This window comes from Mustela nivalis (assembly GCF_964662115.1).
Source record: "Mustela nivalis genome assembly, chromosome: 20".
NCBI lineage: Eukaryota > Metazoa > Chordata > Mammalia > Carnivora > Mustelidae > Mustela > Mustela nivalis.
Window position 1 is genome coordinate 27,182,828 of NC_139039.1, and position 24,501 is coordinate 27,207,328.

A 24,501-nucleotide genomic window follows, 5' to 3' on the forward strand; every position below is an offset into this window, starting at 1 on the left:
TCCAGGTGTGGCTGGAGTTCGCTGGATACTGATCTGTGTCTCGATGGTACCTGTACCATCAGGCTGCCATTGCTGGCCCTTTGGGGGACACGCTCTGGTATTGTGATCCCCAGTTTCAGCCTCACTATTTGATGGCATCCTGGAGCTTCAGATGGTCCCTGGCATCCAGAGAAGGCCAGTAGGCAGAAGGGAGGGCTTTAAACATCAAGGAGCAAAGTTGCACAGTACCTTCTAGATCTGGGCTGTAAGTGGCTACTGAGTCTTCGGAGCGTGGGGTTCCTCTTAATTGGTACACACTCTAGGTATAAAATATGCAGTGGATTTTGAAAACCAAATTTAAAAAAAAGAATGTATGATATTTTATTAATCATTTTTATATTGATTACATGTTGGAATGACATTATTTGGGACATCTTGAGTTAAGTAACATTCATTCTTAAAATGAACTTCATCTATTTTTTTTTTTAAGATTTTATTTATTTATTTTGACAGAGATCACAAGTAGGCAGAGAAGCAGGCAGAGAGAGAGGAGGAAGCAGGCTCCCTGCCGAGCAGAGAGCCAGATGCGGGGCTCAATGCGGGGCTCAATCCCAGGACCCTGGGGTCACGACCTGAGCTGAAGGCAGAGGCTTAGCCCACTGAGCCACCCAGGCACCCCAACTTCATCTATTTCTTTTTGCTTTCTTAACGTGGCTATTAGAAAATTTGAACTTACGTTGGAGGCTCAGATTACATTCGCAGTGCTGTCTAGGTGTCAGACTCAATGAGGGTGAGGATTGCCTCTGTCTGTGCTCATCGAATCACACTGTACTCACAGACTTTAACATTATCTAGCACTGAAAAGAACTGAATAAATAATTTGAAGAATGAATGACAATGTGAATGAGCAAATGGACTTCAGTTCTTCCTTTCTCTCTCTCTTTTTTAAAGATTTTACTTATTTATTTGACAGAGAGTGAAAGAGCTCAAGCAGGGGGAGCAGTAGAAGGAGAGGGAGAAGCAGACTCCCTGCTGAGCAGGGAGCCCGACTTAGGGTGATCCCAGGACACTGGGATCATGACCTGAGTCAAAGGCAGACGCTTAACCGTCTCAGCCATCCAGGCACCCCAGTTACTCATTTCTCTGAAGCAAGAAGCATTTCTACCCCCTCTCGCCCCTTCTAACGTCTGAGGAAGAGCCAGGAGATTTGCAAAACTTCATCTCCCAAATTTGAGTCTCCAGCCCTGAATTCCCCTGAGTGTATGTCTGGTTGCCTGCTCAGAAACTTCTCTGAGGTCAGTAACAGACATCTCAAACCTAACATCTCCAGAGCAGAATTATTTATATTCCTTTTTTTTTTTTTTTTAATATTTTGTTTATTTATTTGACAGACAGAGATCACAAGTAGGCAGAGAGGCAGGCAGAGAGAGAGAGAGGAGGAAGCAGGCTCCCTGCCGAGCAGAGAGTCCGATGTGGGGCTCGATCCCACGACCTGGGATCATGACCTAAGCCGAAGGCTGAGGCCTTAACCCACTGAGCCACCCAGGCGCCCCACAATTATTTATATTCTTCCCAAACTGGTTCCTGCCCCAGTCATTGCCATCTCAGAGGTACCCTCATCTACCTGTCTTTCAGGGCAAAAAACAAACAAAACAGAAACCAGTCATTCTGGAGTTTTCTGTTTGCTCTGTTAATACCACTGCCCAATCCCATCCAACCAAGAAATAAGATTTATTGGTTCTACTGCAAAATATATTCCAGAAATACCCCAATTTCTCCACCATCCGGGCTGCCATGTTGGTAGAAGCCACCATCATCCGTCACTGGCCTGGATGTTCCCAATTGATCCACATGCTGCTGCCACCGCCCTCAGAAATTCTGTGAACCCTTATTATCCTTCTGACAAAGAGAGTTGGATGCCCCACAAACTCTATGATAATGTGACTTTTATTTGTATGTAACAGCCATGTTTCAACAGAGTCATCTGAATATATGCCAGACTTCGGACAGGTCTTAAGGTTTTCCAGACAAAACTCTGCTCTATTTCTAAAACTCTCCATGGATGGGGGATCCAGAGACAGGCCAACGGAGGGTTTAACCCTTTCATTTATTGGCTGCATCACCCCAGCTTTCCCGGGGGGGTGGTGGATACAATCTCAGAGCAAACATCATTCCTCCTCCTAGCACAGCTTCCTGCTGCCTTTTCGGGACCTCATCAAGAGTATCAGACCCCCCAGCTCAGAAGCAGGCGAGGTACACCCTTGCCCCCTTAACACGCACAAAACATAAAACAATAGCCTTCGTCAGCTGGATCACAGAGAAGGTGGGGACACCAGACACTTACGGAAATAAGTCATGGGCACACTTTGCTGGTTTGGTTGTTTAAAGAGTTGGTATTGCTTCAGAATTGCAGGGGAAATTAACTTAAAAGAGGACGGCAAGCTGAGTGGGAACGTTTCACGCGGGATTCTGCCTACCGTCTTCCACACATGAGAGCAGGCAGCTTTGATGCACTCCTGTGTGAATGGACTGGGGGCTGCCTGTCCGTCCTCATGCCCTCCCTTCCCCTACCCCCGAATTTCACCTTCTCCTAAGACGACGGTCCTCAAACACCCTCCTCTCTCACAAACACCCCGCCATCCCTCTGGTCCCTGGCGTCATCTTTGGCTCTTTCTGGGGGTGATTTTGGGCTTTTCCATGTGACATCACACTTCCCAAGGGTGGCCCTCTCTTCACTCTCTCCTACTCTGCTGTGCCAGACGAATGTTCTAGAAGCACCACTTTCTTTAAGTCATTTTCCTGAATAAGAATTTGAAGTAGCTCCTATGGTTCAATCATTCCTTTTTAAAAAATTCATCCATCCAACATATGTTTCTGTCAAGCCGTGTCTGGGGATGATGATGAGCAGCGCTAAGTCCCTCCGTCCGAAGGAGCTCCATGCTCTTCCCTAGGATTTCTAATACTTCACCATCTCTCAAAAGGGCCTTCACTGTCATTAGTTCCCCCAATGGGAGTTCCACCTTCACTCAGTTTCATACTACACAGTGAGGTAGTATTAAATCATAACTGCTTGAAACTAACTGTAGTGCATATTACATCACACTGATCATTTTGTAGCCGCCTCCTGCTGCTCTTGCAGGGAGCTCAAGTGTCGCAAGTATCCTCTGAAAAAGCCCTGTAATGCCAATTGTCTCCATGTGGGCAGCTCATCTCGCCAGGAAACCATGTGTTGCAGTAAAAAGCGATCACTTAGGGCCATACTTTAGATAATGCCATGGAATCCATAAGAAGGACCACTGGCGATGTGGGAAGTGCTCCCAAGGGGTCCTGACCTTACAAGAAAAAAGTTGAATTGCTTGATACGTCCTGGAGATGGTGATCTTTAGATCTATGGTTGTGAGTGGTTTCAAGTAAGCGAATCCAGCAAAGGACCATGGTTAAAAAAAAAATTGTGACGCCATTGCCACAGCTACGCCAGCAGGCATGAAAACCTTGCACTCCTTGCTAAAATATCTTTTCTCTCCTATTGAGAATGTGCAAACTGCGTGGTGAGTGGAGGGGGAGCAGGGAGGGGGAAGGGCAGAAGGAGAGGGAGAAGCTCAAGCAGGGTCCACGCTGAGACTTGATCCCATGCCCCTGAGATCATGACCTGAGCTAAAATCAAGAGTCAGACTCTTAACAGACTTCAACTCCTAGGCCCCCCAAGAATGCAGCTTTTATCTGGGTGCAGGATTGTTGTAAGAAAAGCATACCGAGGGTGCCCAAGTGGCTCAGTGGTTAAGCCTCTGCCTTCGGCTCAGGTCATGATCTCAGGGTTCTGGGATCAAGCCCTTCATTGGGCTCCCCACTCAGCAGGGAGCCTGCGTCCCTCCCTCTCTCTCTGCCTACTTGTGATCGCTCTCTTTCTGTGTCAAATAAATAAATAAAATCTTTAAAAAAAAAAAAAAAGGCATACTGACCACCTCTAACTTCATTTAAGATAAATCGAGTCCTGCTATGACAACTTGAAGCAAAAGGAAGGCAAGTGATCCAAAGCTAAATAATTTTTTTGAATATATATACTTTTAAAGATTTCATTTATTTGTTTGAGAGAGATTGAGAGAGAGCATGAGGGCTGAGACGGTCAGAGGGAGAAGTGGATTCCCCATGGAGCTGGGAGCCCGATTCGGGACTTAATCCTGGGACTCCATCCGGGGACTCCGAGATCATGACCTGAGCCGAAGGCAGTCGCTTAACCAACTGAGCCACCCCAGGCGCCCCAAAGCTGAAGAATTTAATGCCAGAAAAGGATGGTTTGATTTTAGAAAGAAGTTTGTCTTAAATAATCTCAAGTTAACAGGAGAAGTATCTTCTGCCAACCAAGAGGCACCAGATAAGTTCCCAGACACATTAAGAAAATCATTGAGGAGAAAGATCTTCCTGAATGGGTTTTTTAAAATATAATTTTAAAAAAAGATTTTATTTTATCGACAGAGATCAAAAGTAGGCAGAGATCCAGGCAGAGAGAGGGGGAAGCAGTCTCTCTGCTGAGCAGGGAGTCTGATGCGGGGCTCTATCTCAGGACTCTGAGATCATGAACTGAACAGAAGGCAGAGGCTTAACCCACTGAGCCCCCCTCCCCTCAGGCGCCCCTTAATATAATTTTTTGAAGATTTTATTTATTTATTTATTTGTTTGTTTGTTGGGGGGTGGTGGAGAGAGCACAAGCAGGGGGAGCGGCAGGCAGAGGGAGAAGCAGTCTCCCTGCTGAGAAAGGAGCCCGATGCAGGACTCAATCCTGAGATGATGACCTGAGCTGAAAGCAGATGCTTCACCGACTGAACCACCCAGACATACCCTGAATGGGTTTTTAATGCAGATGAAAGGCAGAAATGCCACAAAGGTATATATTAGTAAGGAAGAGAAGCAAGGACCGGAATTTAAGGCAGGAAGGATAGGCTAATGTTCTTGTTTTGTGCAAATGTAGTTGGGTTTAATATGAGGACTGCCCTCATCTATGAAGCTGTGGACCCATAGCCTTGAAGGGAAAAGATAAACACCAGCTGTGTCGGTCTTTTGGTTGTACAAGAACCCTTTTTTTCTGGCTTAGTTCCATCAATACTTTGTCCCTGAAGTCAGGAAGTACCTTAGTAATAAGTGACTGCCTTTTAAATTTTGTCTGAGGGACGCCTGGGTGGCTCAGTTGGTTAAGCCACTGCCTTTGGCTCAGGTCATGATCCTGGGGTCCTGGGATCGAGTCCCACATCGGGCTCCTCGGTGGAGAGCCTGCTTCTCTCTCTTCCTCTGCCTGCTTGTGCACTGTGTCTGTCTCTCTCTCTGACAAATGAATAAACAAATAAAATATTTAAAAAAATAAAATAAAGTTCGGGGCGCCTGGGTGGCTCAGTGGGTTAAGCCGCTGCCTTCGGCTCGGGTCATGATCTCAGGGTCCTGGGATCGAGTCCCACATTAGGCTCTCTGCTCAGCAGGGAGCCTGCTTCCCGCTCTCTCTCTCTGCCTGCCTCTCCATCTACTTGTGATTTCTCTCTGTCAAATAAATAAATAAAATCTTTAAAAAAAATAAAATAAAATAAAGTTCGTCTGAAAAAAAATTTTTTTAAAATAAAGTTCCTTTGATAGTGGACAGTGCCCCTCCCCATAACCCCATGAGTTCAACACCAAAGGCGTCGGAATGGTCTACTCGCCCCCAAACACAACATCTCTAATTCAGCCTCTAGATCAGGGGCCATAAGGACTTTTAAGACTCATTACACACATTACTCTATGGAAAGTATTCCCAAAGTTATAGGAAAGAACCCTGGGAAGGAGAAATCAAAAAGATCTGGAAGAATTATACCATTGGAGATGCCATCATTGTTAAAGAAAAAGCCATGAAAGCCAACAAGCCCGAAGCAATGGATTCCTGCTGGAGAAAGCTGCTCAGAGCTGGCATGACTTCACATAAGTTACGACAGAGCCAAAAGGAAATGAGGATAGAGATTATGGATACAGCAGAAAAAAGGTAGGGGAGGAAGGGCTTCGAGATATGGGGCTTAGAGAAATTCAAGAGCTAATGGATACCACACCAGAGGAGATAGGAGGTGGCCTGATGGAGATGAATGAATCCTTCCAGACCGATGCCCGATGGTGAGAGAGAAGATACAGAAGAACAGTGCCCAAAAAATGATCATTGGACAATCTGGCAGAAATCAACCTGATTATTCAAGACTGCTTTTGACTTTTTTTAATGACATGGGCCCTTCTACAATACGGACGTTGAAACAGGGGAAGAAAGATTGGTACCATATAGAAACATTTTTAGAGACATGAAAAAAGCAAAAAAGTAAGGCAGAAATTACAATATATTTATATAAATTTACACCCAGTGTGCCTGCCTCTCCTACCTCTCTTTCTACTTCCTCTATCTCTTCCTCCTCTGCCCGCCCTGAGACAACAAGAGGAATGCCTTCTCGTCCCCCTGCTCAGCCTACTCACTGTGAAGACGATGGGAATCAAGAACTTTATTATGATCCATTTCCACTTCATGAATAGTATATCGTCATTAAGCCATTCCATTAAGAATGATCTGCGAAATCTAACATTGGTAGGGCAAGAACCGTATGAGACGTTCCCGTGTCATCATCCTTGCTGTGGACTAAGAATTCACTGCATAGAACACCGTGAGCAAGACTTTTATGGAAAGGGATGGACTATCCTTATGTAGGCATAACGTGAGTGGTATTTAAGACAAAATTAGTGATATATTCTTTTTTTTACCCTTTTATAACTTTGCTTTCAAAGAATTACATCACTGTACAGTATGCATCTCTCTCTTATAAGTGGAGAAATTACATATTGGCCAATCATGGGTAAGTGCTTTTAAACAATGCAACTGTGTTTTCAGTACTGTGTTACTGTGTTATGAATAAGACTATAAAGCTGTGCACCATAAAAATTTTATAGCAATTCATTCACTAATGTATACGCTAGGCTCCGGTGAAGCAATCATACAGGATACACTAGGCTACCATAAATTGATCATTTGCTGCTTTTTCATTGTGAATGCGTGAATTATTAGACCTATAAATAAATATGAATTTTTTTTACATTATATCTTCATTTGTTGATGTCTAGTGTTATTAACATGTATTAACATCTACAGTGTGTTTGTATCCTATAAGATGATATTGAGGGAGGTACTATGATTCATTTTGTAAACATGATACAAAGTTATAGTATTGATACAGTACAGTTCTGTAACTATGTTTTCTGTTCTTTATGATTTTCTTAATATTTTCTTTTCTCTAGCTTGCTTTATTGTAAGAGTATAGTATATAATATGTATGAGATACAAAATGTGGTTTAATCAACTGTTTACATTATTGGTAAGGCTTCTGGTCAATAGTAGGCTATTAGTAGTTGACTTTTTTGGGAGTCAGAAGCTGTACGAAAATTTTCAACTGTGTGTGGGAGGGTTAGCACCCCTAGCCCCCTCCATTGTTCAACGGTCAAATGTACTTATTTTTGTCATCCTACCAAATTATCCAATTGAATTTCTATTATTTGAATTTTATATGAAGACTTTAATTAGCAGATATTTAATATCTTTTCTCTACACTGAAAAATTGTTTACAGATTCTATTTGTAAAACAGGAGATGTACTTGAAGTTAGGATTGGATACTTAACTTTTTATTATTACTCATTGTGTTTAATGTTGGCATTGGGCAAATAGGAAGTGCCTGCTTAAAAAACAATCGATTGTAATGTTTCCCGTGATTCAACGGGAAAGTTCTTGTCCAACTTTGCCATTACATTCTGACATAATTGAAAGCAGAATTGTTTTGTGCACTGTTGCATCAACAATGTCCAGGACAGACCTGCTAGAAAAGAAAAGAATCAAAGAATAGGATGGATGGATGGGTGGTTGGACAGATCAGTGGATGCGTGTGATTTCTTCCAACCTAGGGTATAAGAAATTTCCTGAAGTAACTAGTATTTGACCTTACCCTAAAGACAAAGAAACTTTAGATAGGTGGGTTGATAATAAGGGCAAAGCTGGGCAAAGTAGACACGTTAAGCAACAGCCTGATGGATTAGAAAATCTTGACTGAGTTGGCAAGATATGCAGTGCTGGAAAATACGGTCGATGACTAAAAATGTGTTTGACAACCTACAAGTGCTTTAGAAGCATTTTAAGCTCCTTGAAGACATGGCCTGTTGATGGGTGTGTTCCCAGAGCTTAGCCCGGTGCCTACCACACTGAAATAATGGAATAAAAAACAAGTCATGGAGTAAGGTTGGCCCCTTGCCACTTCATCTACGGCAAGCCTTTTCCTGGCTTGCTCCGTTTCACCATATTGATTGCCCTGTCCGTCCTGACACATGACTCAGAGCCTTTGTCTTGGCTCTTCCCTTTACCTGAAACTTTCCTTACCCTGCTCTGCCTCATTGACCTTCCTGCTCTCCCTTAAATGTACCTGATACCTTTGCTGTTGCCATGTATTTTTTTTTTTTTTTTTAGTTTTGGAGATAGATTTAGCAACTCATCAGTTGCAAATGACACCCAGTACTCATTGTCACGTGCCCTCCTTAATGCCCACCACCCAGTTACTCCATCCCCCTACCCACCTCCCCTCCAACAACCCTCAGTTTATTACCCAAAGTTTAGAGTGCCCTACAGTTTGCCTTCCTGTTTTTAATCTTATTTTATTTTTCCTTCCCTTCCCCTATGCTCATCTGTTCTGTTTCTTAAATTCCACATAGGAGCAAAATCATATGGAGTTTGTCTTTCTCTGACTTACTTCGTTTAGCACAGTACTCTCTAGCTCCATCCACGTTGTTAAGAATTCAGTTGCCATTTATTTGCTCACTCTGCTGGGAAAATTCTTTCCACCTGTCTTCAAGGCTCTTGATCCCTCCTTCATTTAAATATCTTCTCAAAATCTTTTTTGCTTCCTTGAGAAGCCTTCCTTGCCAGCACATGTAGGGGGTGTAGGGGTGCCTCTCTCCTGTCACTCTCAGTCCCCCCAACTTTTATTTTTGCTTTGCTTTATTTTTCTTGATAGCACATATTGCCACTAGATATTATTAGTCTGTTGTCCCTTTACTGTTGACTTCCCACCCTGTTAGGATGTAAGCTCTTATTCCAAAAAGGTCATATAGCGTTGGAGAATTTTCTTGTCCTCTGCTACGTCCCTAGAACAGTGCTGGACGTAGAAAACACAATAAATGTTTGTTGAATAAATCAGTAATAGTTCAAATACCTTACCCTGGAACTGACGTTCTTTTATATTTGTACTCCAATCTGCCTTTGGGGTGACTAAACCTAGAACTTCTGAAGGGAACTGGACCATGTCCAGATTATCTTATCCATCCAGGGCACCTGGGTGGCTGAGCTGAGGCGTGGGACTCCTGGTTTCTGCTCCGGTCATGATCTCAGTCAGGGTCATGAGATGGAACACAGCCTCAGGCTCTACCCTCATCAGGGAGTCCGCTTGAGTTTCTCTCTCTCTGCCCTCCATCTAAAATAAACAAAAGATCTTAAAAAAAAATTATCTTATCCATCTAAATCTTCTTAAAGATGAGAATAATGAGACCTAAACACGGAAAGCCTAAGTTAGAGGCCAAATCACACAGTTAATTGGTGAAAGAGTCGAAATGGAAACTTGATCTCCTGTGGCCAGGCTTAACCCCAATCCACACCCATTCCTGCTGTCCACCCTCCATCAGGGATCAGAGCGAGCTTTCAAAAATGCAAGCACGTGAGGCGCCTGGGTGGCTCAGTGAGTTAAGCCCCTTGATCCCAGGGTCCTGAGATCGAGTCCTGCATTGGGCTCTCTGTTTGGCAGGGAGCCTGCTTCCCCATCTCTCTTGCTCTGCCTGCCTCTCTGCCTGCTTGTGATCTCTGTCTGTTCAATAAGTAAATAAAATCTTAAAATAAATAAGGAAATGAATAAAATGCAACCGTGAGCCACCTCTCTTTGAAACTGTTGATTACCTCTCCATCACCCAGTGCACCCAGCTGGGCTGGCCGAGAGCGGCTGTCATGGCGGCCCCGTGTCCCTCTTCTACTCCCGGTACTTCACAGTCGGTGCTGTGTCACACACCTGTGCCTCCCTACATGCTCATGGGTACCTGGGCTTGTTATCATCAGCTTGATGATCCTTATGCATTTCTCCTTCAAAACTTTGAGGGGCTACTCCACCCTAAGGCCTTCCGTTATCCCATCACCCCAAGTGTCTGAGAGATAATTAACTCACTTGTCTATATCAATTCCAATCCTAGTACCTGCCTCTTGCCTTGCATATGTTATATATGCATATGTTTTGCATATATATGCATATGAGATATATGATATCAATAACCGAATTGCATGCCCCCCCCATGGGTTTACAGAATATGGTGGACATTTGTCATATGGTTGACATTGCAGTTTGCTCTGCAATGTTCAACACTCCTCCTATCTGGGGGGTCATGCTACCTTGCCGGCAACTCCAGACAACAAAGCAGAGAGATCCTCCTTCTTTCTCTCTCTACCCCTGGCAGCCAGGGCTCAGGCACAGGGCCAGAAGCTGGCAGCCGAAGCTCATCCTACAATTTGGACTCTTGAGTGAGGGTAACAGACACAAAGGGAGGGCTGGCGTCTGCCTGTGGCAGTTATCGCGGCTGTGCTGGTGGCATTCTAACAAGACTCATCTTGCTCCGAGATGGGTAGGCTTCTACCTGCTTCTCGGCTTAGATGCCAGGTGCATGTCCTGAACATCTTGAACATCCTGTGAGTTCTTCCCAGTGTTCTGGATCGATCCACATCAGTCATAGTGGGCTTCTGTTGCTTGCTGCTAAGAAGCCGGCTGTTTGGCTTAGGGCACAGGGCAAGTGTGTTAATCCCTCCGGGCTCTCCCAGCAGTAGTAGACCAAAGACTATATTTCTGCAGCAGACTGTCACGGTTTGAATCCTGACTTCTGCACGCATCAGCTTTGTGGCTTCAGGCCAGGACCTCGACCTCTAAAGCCATAATTTCTCTAAAATGGGGAGAAATCTCATGGTAGATTTAAAGAAGAGTATATTTATCTCAACTCCTAGGGCAAAGTTCAATACATAGTAGCAGTTACTTCACATTTCCATATATAGTGATTCAAGTAGTTCAGCCTTCCTCCTAAACAACCTACCAACTCCAACCCTAATTCTTTCAGAATTGTCTGTTTCTTGACATCTGAATATGTCTTGGGCACTTTGCCATGGCATTTAAAGGGCCCAGAACGACTCCATCTGTCTGAATCCTAACCCTCCTTCAAAACCCCTTCAGTGGCTTCAGCTGAGGGGCCTGTCATGGCTACGGTTCCCAAGATCTTTCTCCAACTTCGTTCTCAGAGCGCTCCTTCTCTACACTATTCGTGATAGATGAGAATCTCGGGCCCTGTTATCCGAAGTCCCTTCCTATGAAAGGATTCTTATTATGATACTCTCATAACTTGATGGGGGCAATAAAACGTGAATGGAAGTGACACGTGCTCCGTCCAAGCAGAGCTTTGAGAGCGATTTCGTGGTACTTGCACTTTCTTCTCTGCCGTGAGGGACCTCTCCTTAGAGGGAAGCTGTCCCACCATCTTGGGTCCTAGAAAGATGAAGATCTGTGGCGTTCACCGCTGATCTCTAGCTCAGCTGTCATGAGAATGAAAAATCAACTTGTGTTATCAGCCACCGACATTTCAGAGGTCATGTTACTGTAGCAAGACCTAGCATAAGCTCACAGAGACACCACTCACATTTTTCAAGTGCTATTTGGCATTCTTATTTATCTTTAAATCAATATATTCTGCGTTCCTGGGGTGTTTTCCAACACCAACAGCCAATTTTCTGCTGATGTCCACAATTCAGTTCTGTGCCTAACGCAGAGTCAGCACAGACCCCTACAGGTTAAGGGCTCAGTCCCGAAAGACTGCCCCCCAAGCTTCCAATGCCAGTTACAAGTAGTGACACCCCACACTTGTGTCCGATTTGGCTACAGATCGGGGGTTTTCGTGACCCACTTCTCAGATTCCATAATTGGCTAGAACAACTGATAAAACTCAGGGAAACATTACATTTGTTGGTTTACTCTAAAGGAAATTATGACGGATAAGAATAAACAGCCAAATGAAGAGGTACATAGGGTAAGGTCCAGGGGGTTCCTGAGTTCAGGAGTGTCTCTCTCTGTGGCATGGGGCTATGGCCCCCTCCCTCCGGGCGGGTGACTGCAACCACTCACCCAGAAGCTCATCCAATTTCTTCTTTTCAGAAGTTTTATAAAACTTAATCTCCAGACCCCTGCCCCTTCCTGGAAGACCAATCCTATCCTGAGACCCACATAGCCTCATTAGCATAAACTCAAGCTAAAGGGACTCACTTTGAGTAATAAAAGACACTAATGACTTGGGAATTTCCAAGGGTTTTAGGGACTCTGTGCCAGGAATCAAGGATAAAGACTAAATATATTCCTTATTTTATCACAGTTCCCAATTTAATTTAAAAACCTTTGCAAACAGAAATCATGTCTTATACCCCCAACAGTTCTAACCCCAGATGGTGCTTGCTCCATCAATGTGAATGGGTGATAGAGACGGTTTTTCAATAAACCTGAAAAGATGACCCGTTAAAGCAGACCTATGAATGCAGTGTTTAGACTGGACCACTGTGCTATTTTTTTCCCCCATCTAACATGAAAGTTATAGAAACTAAATAGCATGGGGTACCTCAGTAAGAACAACACCCAGGAGAAAGAGTTCAGAAAATTACAATTATTTATGCTTTAGGTGACCTCTCCAGATTATTATCCAAAACCCCAGTGCTTGGCAAAGTGGGAGCTTTGTAAATTTTGGCAAATCGACTGACCTGAAGAAGACCCCATGAAAGTAGAGGAGTCTAAATTTTTTTGTATTTATGTATGTATGTATGTATGTATGTATGTATGTATGTATTTGTCAGAGAGAGAGCGTGGGAGAGAGCACAGGCAGGGGAAGTGGCAAACAGGGAGAAGCAGGCTCCCCGCTGAGCAAGGGTTCCCGATGTGGGACTCGATCCTAGGACACTGGGATCATGACCTGAGCTGAAGGCAGCCACCCAACTCACTGAGCCACCCAGTCGTCCCTAAACGTTTAGTGAGTCTAAATGACCAGAAGCCCATATGTATGTGAGCTGCCTGCATTTTAAATTGAAGAATATCTTGGCAGCTATTAAAAAAAAAAAAAAAGTATAAGGATTTTTAACAGTGATGCAAAACCAGTCCTTTGCAAAACACATTTTAGTAGCCTTTAGCTGGGCAGAGTGAATATTATAATCAATTTTATTCAGTCAGTGAGAACATTGGTTATTTACCAAATGGAACTAATTTCAAAAAGCCGTGTGTTCTGCAGATTTAGGCCAAAGACTTCTCCCTCAGTGCTGACTATATAAGAATATTCCTGATGGAGACTCTTGGCTTTGACTTGAACAGGGTCAGGGAAGAAAGAGAATGTTCTAGAGGGGGACACCAAACAAGGGTCAGACTTTGATCACCTGGCCACAAGGCTGGAGGCACCCATACCACGGGTTCTTTTAGGGCGTGAATTAGGTAAAATATTTTGTGCTGAAATTTTTGAGAGGGAGTCTATTCTAGGGATAGAGAGGCAGGAGGCCATCATACTGTGAGCTGCGGTCCCGTGTATTAGTCCGCTCTCGACACCTTTCATGAGCAGGTGTACACACATGCGGTCCCGCGCTTACCTGCCCTCTCCAGTCCCGGGCTCCTGGAGGTCATCTAGTCAATGGATCCAGCAAATGCTTCAAAGTGAAGGGATGCAGAGCTGAACTTCGAGTAAACCATCAATCGTTTGCTGCCTGCTTGTGCCAAACTGATAGCACCACGGACTTAAAAACGGTTATAGCTGAAAGCTTGCGCTGGGGAACCTAGAACCAAGAGCCTGTTAGGTGGCAAGCCGCTTACAACCTGTAGAGGCTCAGAGCTGATTCACGTAACCAGCCTTAAAACAAATTTCTAAGCCCATGATGGATCTGCTCCTGCTCCTGCCCATGATGTACCATCAGGAAACCAAAATTCCCTATAAATGCTCCCCTTGCCCAGAAATGCAATATATTGAGTCCACCAATCCCCAAATGCCAAGCCAGCTCAGTCTCTAGTATGTCTTCGTTCCTTCTCACTGCAGTCAAGGTTAACTGGGTAGCCCCAGCCAATTAGAGAGTTTCTGTTTTTCTCTTCCCTGTTCTTTATTATTTATCTTTAAAGTGCTTCCTGCCTTCCCTCCCTGCTGTATCGTTCTTGAATGGGAGCTATCGGCTCCATGAAGTGTTCAATAATTTGTTCCTATTGATGTAGTTTGGGAATGTAGGTGAGGTCTGGAGCTGAAGGTGCAGAAAAGAATTCTTGAGACGTCTTCGGTGCAGAAAAAGATGATTTTATTGAAGCGGGGGCAGGAAAAGTGGCTGAGCTGGGCTGGTGAGAGGTAGGTCATTCAGTATTGGGGAGGTGGGGGAGGTGAGGAGAAAGGGAGGCATCCAAAAGGACTTTGATATGCTAAAGAAGCCTTGGAGGATCCTGGGGGCCTGGCTATTGTCAAGCTGAGGTGGTTTTTCCCTCCAGCCAAGCATTAACATTCTGACTGTTGGGAGTTTCCTGGAGGAAGGTTCTATTCTGCCGGCCGCTAGTGTTGGTCAATGGGCTGCAAATTGTAAGGAAGTTTTACTTGATTTACATTTCCTTCTACCTTTGTTTCCCGCCGTACTTTGGATGGGAGGCTGATGGTAGGGCTTCAGGAAATTGAATCTTGGGGGTCTATCAACATCCTAACTTCCGGAGACCCGTAAGAATGGTTTTTTCTTCTAAATCACTGATAGAGACTCGGGTCTTGCAGGACTGCGATCGCTGTTAGTTAACCATTTCTCCTTTCCTTAGTTTCAGGGCAGCTGGGAGTGACTGAGGAATGTCACAGAGATCCCACAGATCCCACCTGTTGCCAGGGGGTGTTGTGGGGTCTCAGCCTGTGCTTTGCCCTCACTTTGCTTTCTGCTCCCTCATCAATATCACTTAAATTGTTTTCTTGAACCATTTTTTTTTTTTTTAAACCGCTAAGGGGCAGAGACCAGCCTTGAACTTAGATCTTTATAATCCCCCGCTGAATACTCTTTCTATTCGATCAGAGGCTCTTAACCTAGGGATCCTCGGACACCCACAGACAGCATGTGATAAACACTTAGGAAGTGAGGATGTGTAGCGTTCATCAGATTCTCAAGGTGGACCATGGCAGTCTCCAGAAGGCGGAGGCGTGGGCTTGGGGGGGCGTTTAGAGGGAGGGCTGGTGCAGTGGGGATGAAGGAGAAGCCCCAGCGGATCGAAGGGAGGCTGCGTGTTGCTCCATTCGCCCAGTTTCAACACCTCTCGGAGCTGATGTGCCAACCCTGGGGCGGGGGGTTACCAGTGTCCTGTCCCCAGGAACTGGGGTGGCCAGCGATCTGGTCCAAGTCCCCTGCACTCCCCGTGGTGTTTCCAGCCACATTCTATTCACTTGAGAGAAACTTAAAATACTGCTGGGTGTTGTGGGCCTGCCACATAATATTTCCTTGTTGGTGGTGGCAGGTGGGGGTAGGGGGCTGGGGGGCGGTAGGAGGTGGGAGAGGCCCCAGGCACTGGGGCTGGGCCTCCACTGACCACTCTCCCAAGCATGTGGTAAGGGAACAGCATTGCCACCTGAGAGGAGAGGGGAGGACTAGAGATAACTGAGGAATTAATACTAAATCTAAGTTTCCTCCAGACCTCTAGGCCACAGGCCTTTCTGAGTATAACTAGAATGGGCATTTGAAACAGTTTTTATTCATTTACAGGAATCTGCAGAGTACTCCCGGCTACTATCAGGCATAGGGAAAGGGGGAATCTGTGTGCTATCAGGGAGAATCCCGCACATTCTGTCCGTGTGCGTGTTACACCAACAGGTCATCACAACAGAGTGTGACAAGTCCTACGATGGAAACATCACAAAGAGCCAGGGGAGCAACTCCAGAGGAAAGAACAATTACACTTGGGGAATGAGGAGCTGTTCTAATGAGGCGGCAGAGCTGTTCCGTTGAATCAATGGGTATCGAGTGTCCAGTGTCGCGTTGACAGGAGGGTAGGAGATGGCTAGACACAGAATGTCCGCTGTCAGGGAGCTCAAAGCCAGGCCCATGGGCCTCGAAGCACAGAAGGGACAATCTGTTAGTTACAACAGGCCACACATTCCATGTGCAGGCTAGCACGGCTCTGGGGACAATACATTATGTGTGTGTGTGTGTCCGTGTGTGTGTCCTGGAGAAAGGGATGCCTGAGTTAGGTTTTGGATGATAAATAAGACTTTACAGGGTTGCAGGTAGAAAGAAGCATAAGCTACAAAGGCTTTCCAAAGAGAAGCAAAAGCAATAGTATTTATCGAGCTCGGTACTAGGTACTGAGTGCTTCACAGACATTATCTCACAGGGCAACTAACCACCCCCACCCTGCTTTTTTTCTTAAATAAAATCCTTTCTTGGATCCAGGATGACCCTTGGTCCCCAAAGGCCCATCATACTCCAATCATATCTATCCCTCTGTCTATCTCTATCTATCTATCTATCTATCTACCTACCTATCATCATCTGCCCGTCTGTCCAGATCTATCCCAGTGTTTATTCAGGAATCAGACATAGGATTGTATTTAATTTTTTTAAAAAGATTTTATTTAATTATTTGACAGAAATGCAGCAAGAGAGGGAACTCAAGCAGGGGGAGTGGGAGGGGGTGAAGCAGGCTTCCTGCCAAGCAGGGAGCCCGATGTAGGGCTTGATCCCAGGACTCTGGGATCAGGATCTGCACCGAAGGCAGACACTTAACTACTGAGCCACCAACGTGCCCCAGGATTTTATTTTCTTAAGAAATTATGGTTTTCCTCTTCTTCTTCTTCTTCTTCTTTTTTTTTTTTTAAATGTTCTTCTAATAAGCAGAAAACACACACTCAGCAGTGTTGGCTTCTGTATTCCTCTATTGGTCAGTGGAGGGATTATTGAACAAAGAGAGAACGCAATGTTTGGAAGGCAGGGGCATGATTAATATTTAAGTACCCTGAAAGGAGCTCTTTTGGTGATATATTTCATCTTGTCAACCTAAACTGTTTAAAGGGACACTCCAAGTTTTAAAGCAGAAATGCTTATTTTATCAGAGCATCAGTGGTTATGAATTGGGAACTTTAGTTTGATAAACCGTGCTGGCTTACTGAAGTTTAAGGAAGGCTAGACCCGCCAGGAATGCTCAAAGGTAGAAACTCTTAGGGAAACAGTATATACCAGCACTATCCAATGAACTGGACAGTCATGTTTTAAAATTGATCAAGGCTAAACTCAGAGACGCCTGGCTTTTCCTGTAAAAACCCTATTTCTTCTGTGAAAACAGAGGGAGCACAGGACTGCAATCTCTGGAGGAATGTGGAGGGAGAAAGGGCATCAGGACTCTATATTCTTTAGAATGAAGAATATTTTATTTACTTTGGTCACAAGAGTGGAGGGCCTGATTCTTTCCTCTTTGAACTGTACTATTTTCAAACTTGATCAGTACCAACTTGAACTTCTTTGCCTCCAGTCCCAGAGAAAGGTCTTGCCTCTGCTAGAAGCTAATGACTTCTGCTTTCCAGAACATTTGCCTCTCATCTCCTTAAGCATGGGGGGGGGGGGGGGAGTGTCCCTCCACCAACAAAGCTACAAAGCTACAAAGTAAATATTCTTAAACTCTATGTTCACTTCAGCTAATATGTTTCTTCTCTACTTTCTCAAGTTGAGATTGATTGACATATAACATATTAGTTTCAGGTATATAGTGTAATGATTCGATATATGTATATTATGATATGATCACCCTAATAAATCTTTAACATCCATCGCTACTACTATATTTTGTGTATTCTTAAATGCATATTTTTTTTCCAGATTTTTTGCAACATGGTCACCATAGTTCCCCTCTGAATTGATGTCCTTGGGTAATCCTTTCCCACATGGATAGTTGACTTGGTCATGTGGCTTTCTTGGAATGGCGGCAGACATGGCATCTGAAAAGCAGTTGCACATCAGGGCTTGTCCCCTTTGCTGAGCTTGGAGCCCTGAGCCCACCATTTTAGCACACATGAACTAGCTCCCTGGAGTGGGCACCTGGAAGAGAACTAAGGGACCCCAGCAAACAGCCTGACGACCAAGTGACTGAGGCCATTCTCGAACCATCCAGCTCATCTACCTACTGGCTGACTGGCGGCAAGAGAGAGAGCGAGCTCAGGAGAGAGCAGCAGAGAAACTACCTGGTTGAACCCAGCCCATGGACCCAGCCACAGAACTGTGAGCTAATAAATGGTTGTTATTTTAAGCCACTAAGTTTTTTTTTTCTTTTTTAAAAATTTATTTATTTATTTATTTGTGAAAGAAAGAGAGAGTGAGAGGACAGCACAAGCAGTGAGCGTGGGGGGAAGTCAGGGAGAAGCAGAAACCCCACTGAGCTCGGAGCCGGATGCAGGCACTTGATTCCAGGACCCTGGATAATGACCGAGCCAAAGACCGACATTTAGCCGCTAAGGTTTAAGGTGATTTGTTATGCAGTAAAAGCCAAGCAATATAGGGTTCATCTGTCAACTGTGATGTTGCAAATATAACGTGGAACATTTTTTTTTCTTTCTCAGAGATACATACGATAATGGTGCACTTTACAACGGATTGTGATTTAGATTGGCTGCCCTAGGATATCATACTCACTTGGCAGATAAGAAAGCTAGGGATTAGCGGTGCCTGGGTGGTTCAGTTGCTTAAGTGTCTGCCTTCAGCTCAGGTTATGATCTCTGGGTCCTGCCATGGAGCCCCGCATGGAGATGGGTGTCAGGCTTCTTGCTTGGTGAGGGAGTCTGCTTCCCCCATCTTCCCTCAACCCCTCCCCCTGCTCATGCTCTCTCTCTCTCTTTAATAAATAAATAAAAATCTTAAAAAAAAAATAAAACAAACTAGGGATTAGAGGGTTTTTTGCCCAAGGTCTGGGACCAGTAAATTGTGGAATTTGAATCCAAGCAGTCTGACTCTAAGGCTTTGCTCTTAATCAGCAGGTATTTCCACCCAGCAGGACAAGAGCCTCGGAGAGCCTCTGGGAACCTCCCAGTGGGAAGAGGGGTACACCCATGGAGGTTACTGGCTAGAGAGCTGTAGACTAACTCTCCTCATAAAGTTAATGAAGTCAGAGGATCAAGTGCATGGCAGCAATAAAAGGGGCATGGGAGAAGGGAAGACTATGGCTTCAATGAGGGCCACTGGAGACTATGTGATAATCACCAGTAGTTATAGAACAGTGTCACTTTGGTGGAAACATCCTTTCTTCCTATTGCTGGAAGCCCAGCAAATCTGAGATTAATGGCATACAGTCCCGCTTTCTAGACACTAACAGTTTCACGGGGGAGAGGGATATATGCCTAATGCAAATGTAGCCTCAAAAGAGACTGAGAGAGAAGCACCAGCCACTGATGCCAACCCTTTCTTTAGCCATCCTGGAATTAAAAGCACACCGGCCACTATTAATGGATGTGGTTATCCTGCAGATGACTGTGCTCAAAATCGGTAGATACAGAAGATCAATAATAGTGACAATTCTGCTGCTGGCAATCACAAGTGGGAGCTTTTGAGACAAGATCATTGTCAACCTGTCCCTCAGTTTGTCTCCAAAAGGACCTTGATTCTGTTTAGCTTCTCCAGAAAATGGATCAACTGGTGTTCGATAGATCTGGATCTAGCCAGAGTTAGCCATAGCATTTTAATCAAGCCAATATGGGACTGAGAACAACTGATCAGAGACTTAAATTTCCATTAGATTTGCTCCATTGCAACACTCAATTAATTGCCTTTTGTTCGGGTGGCTACAGAAATGTTTGGGGAAAAAAAGAAGATGGAAAAGGGACTTAAGTCTGTGTTCCTATATCTTTCCAAGTCACAAAATGGAACCCCCCACCGTGGAGCCTGGAACGTTCATTTAATGAGAAAACTAAGGCGATGGGCTGACACCCTCCTAAGGTGGGTGCCATTATTCCTGTCTTACAGAGGAAGAGAGGGGGCTTAGCCAATGTTTTTAACCACTGTGCAGTTCTGCCTGTCTTCAAAGTCTTTATTTCATGGTCATGGAACAACCCTATATGTTGTGAAACCCTATACGTTGTGAAACTTTTTTTGAGATAATTTTTTTGTTTTGTTTTGTTTTGTTTTTAAGTGTTAGCTATGAAAGAGACCTGAGGAATTATTTAGTCTAGAAACCTTTTTTTCCAGAGGAGAAACCTGAACTTGCTTCCTTCCCTATATCATACAGCAGCTTTATCAGGGAGAGTAGGAATTGAGATGTAATTCCTGATTGTGTGCCTTTCTCATTCTCAGGGGTCAGTTACCTGCATTAGAGCTAGAAACCAAGGAAGAGTCAACCGACGAGGAAAAAAGGGTCTTGGAGGGGGAAGCGACAGGGAAGATAGTCCGTGACAGCTGTCACACGTTGTGGGTTGAATTGCATCTCTTCCTCTCCCCAGATTTATTTGTTGAAGTCTTAACTCCCAAGTAGATAGGGCCTCCACAGAGGTCCTCAAATTAATGCCCTTACAGTGAACCCTGATCCAATATGACTGATGTCCTCATAAGGGGACATGTGGTCACAACGCACACAGTGGAAAAACCGGGTGAGGAGACCCAGGGAAAAGACAGCTTTCTCCAAGCCAAGGAGAGATGCCTGAAGCAGATTCTTCCCTCGCTGCCCTCAGAAGGAACCAACCCAAGCCCACACCTTCATTTTGAAATTCCAGCCTCTAGGACTCTGAGACAATAAATTTATGTTGTGTAAGCTCCCTGGTTTGTGATACTTGTAATGGCAGCCCTGTACAAACCACTACAGCAGAGAACTTTGAAGTGCATAAGGAGGGGCTGAAGGACTGGTTAGAGAAGCAAGAGAAAAAAGAAGAGGCTACGAGTGATAAAATCACAGGTGAGGAGGAAGAGATCTGAGCAGACAAACCAAGGATTAGCCAAGTGAAAACCAACAGAAAGGAAAGTGGAGCCCGATTTTCATCTTAGAGAGTCTGTGGAGTCCTGTGCTGCTGCAGAGGCCACTGGAGCATGGGTTGCCCTCGCCATCACTGTCTTATAGTGCCTGGCACACTTTGGGAGGAAAGTCCCCGGGATATGACTTGCTTGAGTCAACTTGATATGCCTGAGACCGCCTCCGGTGAACGCGGCTCGCAAAACCTTAAGGACAAAGTGCAGTCCAGTGGTTATTAGGGCGTGCTCTGGAAGCAGACTGCGTGAGTTCCAAGTGCGGTTTTGTCTGCAGTAGCATTCAACCTTTGTGCCTCAGTTTCTCCCTCATCTGGGAAAGGAGAATCATGTCAGCATCCACCTCATAGGGTTATGATGAAGATTCAAGGAGATAACGTGTGTGAACTGTTTCAGTACACTGTGGCAGTTGTTTCCAGAGGGGTTTATCATCACAATGATGTTTTCCATGCTGCAAATTTAAAGAAGTACTAGATAGCAGCTCTCCTCCCAATACCAGGCGCAAGCACCCCTGTAACCTGAACCACTGTTATTAGAGGTTAAGGACACTGGCAGACCTCAGGTGCTGGGAGGAAAAATAACATTTGGTATAGGACCTGAAGAAGTTCATGTCAAATGGGCATTGCACAGATGCAGAACCCCTCAAAACCCCAGCCAGGGCTGAATTGGAGATAGAGGCCTCAAGAACTTGGCAGGTGGATATTGTCCTTGAGTAACGCTGGATCTGCATTCTGCTGTAACTAGACCAGTATGATAGGTCCGGAGTTGCTTCACGATCAAGACATTGCAGAAGTCCAGACGAGTCTTCCCTGCCAGGGACTGTGGCAAAACCCCATGTGGGGACCGTGGTGAAATCGGGTAAAAAGGACTCCGCAAGTGAGTGTCAAAAAAAAAAAAAAGAAAAGAAAATAGGCCAGGGAAGCTCCCCACCCCGCCCCGGGTCTCTGCCTGCAGAGAAACCCGGGTCGCCAAAAGTCAGCAAGGCAGGCAACTGGGAGTGGAGCACGCAAAAGGGCGTGTTCCGGTCCCCGCAGCAACGGGACCCCAGAGGTGGCCGGGCTTCTAGGCTGAGGCTCTATGATACACCCTTCGCCCTTCCACAGGTTCGCTATGAAATGGAAGGCAGGCGAAGCGACTCCTGCTGAGTTTGCTCGTTGCCTCCCTGCACCCGCCCGCACGCAGCCAGGTTTGGGTTCCTCCCGCCGGGAGGCAGGCAGGCGCACGTCGGGGGCGGGGCTTGCTGGCGGAGGCGGGGCTTGTGGACGGGGGCGGGGCGGAACCAGACGGGGCGGGGCGGGGCGGGCGCGGCTGGCGCACCGGCGAGCGGCTTGGCTCGGCGGCGGAGGAGGCTGGGGCGCAGCCAGGGAGCCGCGGCTCTACGGCGGCGCCCTTAAATAGCATCCGAGCGGGCGCTGAACAGGCAGTGGGCTGTGCTGACAGCTGGCGGCGTAGCGGCCGGCCAGCCGAGGAGGTGAGTGCTCTTGCCGAGGGGAGCCGCGTCCTTTCCGGCTGCCGGTGGTCTCGGTGGAGGCGCGGGGGCTCAGGCTGCCCCGCCGGCCCAAGCCCGGGAGGCGGCGGCCGCCGCGGAGACGCGTGAGCCTCCCCTCGGCTCCCAGGGCCGTTCTGCTTTTCCGGCCTCTGCCCTCGGCTCCTCTTTCCGCGGTGGCAGAGGCCTTCGGGCCGCTTCCTGTGCCTGAGCCGGGGATGCCCGGGCTGCGCGGGAGCGGGGCTGGTGCGCGGCGGGGGCCGGGGGACGCGCGCCGCGGGATCGGCCTCTCGTTTGTGTGGCGGCGGGGACCGGCCCGGCCCGGAAGGCGGACCCCGAGCTTCACATGCCAGGGATGATCCCGCGGGGCTGGGACCGGTGGTCTCTCGGCCACGGGCGTCCTTCCTGGCCCCGTGGCAGGGTTTTTGAGGCGCTCTCGGACCGCGCCTGGAAGCACGGAGCCGGACGGTCCTGCTGCCGCGGCGTGACAGCGGCCCCTGCGCGGGGCGCTTGCGGAAAGGTCAAAGGCAGCATCCAAAAGCCGGTTGCCAAGTGTAGAAATTCTCGCGGTGTCTCCAGAGTGCCCATAGCCGCTGCACACAGCGGTGCTGGAGTCACTCATGTACGAAGCCTGTGTTTTGAAATTAGGAAGCAGAAATGATGCCTTATCTCCTTGCGGCGTAAACAGAGAGTGGTGGTAAACGGCTTGAATGGACACGTGGACTCGGACCTAGAGACAGACACTGATCAGTGTGTGTGTTAAATCTCAGACCCCTTCCCCGATCCGCCTACCTTCAAGGTTATGGAGCTTAATTAAAACCTTGATAAAAGTGTTCTTTGTCTTTTGAAGTTAACACTTTTAAGCATCTTCTTGGTGCAGGAGTATCCGAAGTGCCCCCGACTGTCAATACCCTTCCTTTTATTTATTTATTTATCTATCTATCTATTTATTTATTTATTTTTGTCATTGCTTAGCATGAGAAAAACGTGAAATCTCACAATTTCTGACACAAATATCCCCTGTGGTTACCTCAATGTAAGCAGTTATTTGCTTAACACAAACAAAATTTCTGGTTGATTCTGCACTTTTCAAGTGGAGAGGGCAGCTTAGATTGGCGGATGAGTGGGGTCGAGGAGGTCGAACTTTATTAGAGGAAATCTTGCTTGCCAACATGGTGGAGCCGGTCTTTGGAGGCTTTCTTTCTAGTCCTCACTCAACTGGGAGAATCCCTTCCAGTCTGAAACTTGACTCCTTATTTGTGAAAGGACCGCATTAGGCTTGAAGCCTTTCATGAGCTAAGATTCTATGACTTGAAAAAGACAGTCCTTAAAAGCAAACTTCATACTTACCTTCCTCACTTAAATGATGTAGACCTATCATAGGCCATATATTATACACCTCTGTTTTTTGCATTTACTGTAAACAGAGAAGCTTTTTTTTTTTAATCACCCTTCCCTCGCAATTATAAGCATTTTGACCTATTTCCTTCCTGTCTATGTCATGCATATTTTGGCAGTAATTTTATTATTATTGCTGGCAGCCTGACTAGAAAGAGATCTCTGGGCTTTTTGATTTGGGACATTTGAGAGAGAGAGCTACTTGGGACAAATGCAGGTAGGGACTGGTTTCTGTTTGTATCAGAGAGGCAGAGTTGTCATGGCTCTCTCTCTTCTGAATGGAGCTTGAAAGAACTCAAAGTTTCCTTGCATGCCACATTGTCATGCCTCCTGTCCAGGCTTTACCACATCTTTTGTTTTTGAGGTAGCCGTTTTGTGGAAAATGGACCTGTTCAGAGGAGGGGCCAGGGAAAGATCAGACTGGTTTGTCCTTACAGCTGGGGATTTCTCCTCTCTCTCTTTAAGTTTCACTTTTGTGGAAAGACCAAGACTACGAAATACTAGTAATTTCTAGATGTTGACACTCAAGAACCTGAGATGAATATATAATTTTTAAGGTCAGCTGCTGAATTTATT

The 24,501-nt window shown here is 45.9% G+C and overlaps 2 protein-coding genes across 5 annotated transcripts in view; both read left to right on the forward strand.

Moving 5' to 3' along the window:
• CENPU (centromere protein U) overlaps positions 1 to 24,501 on the forward strand; it is a 627,562-nt gene that overhangs the window by 491,821 nt on the left and 111,240 nt on the right. The gene's annotated exons all lie outside the window — the stretch shown is intronic.
• Positions 14,236 to 24,501, forward strand: part of ACSL1 (acyl-CoA synthetase long chain family member 1) — a 72,210-nt gene continuing 61,944 nt past the window's right edge. Inside the window, exons 1-2 of one of the 4 annotated variants that reach the window (XM_082715721.1) lie at positions 14,236 to 14,437; positions 17,919 to 18,317. The gene's annotated coding sequence lies outside the window, so the exon portion shown is untranslated. Of the gene's footprint in view, positions 14,438 to 17,918; positions 18,318 to 22,299; positions 22,513 to 24,501 lie in introns of those variants that run through there. The other 3 variants (XM_082715723.1, XM_082715719.1, XM_082715722.1) reach the window with 3 other exon arrangements.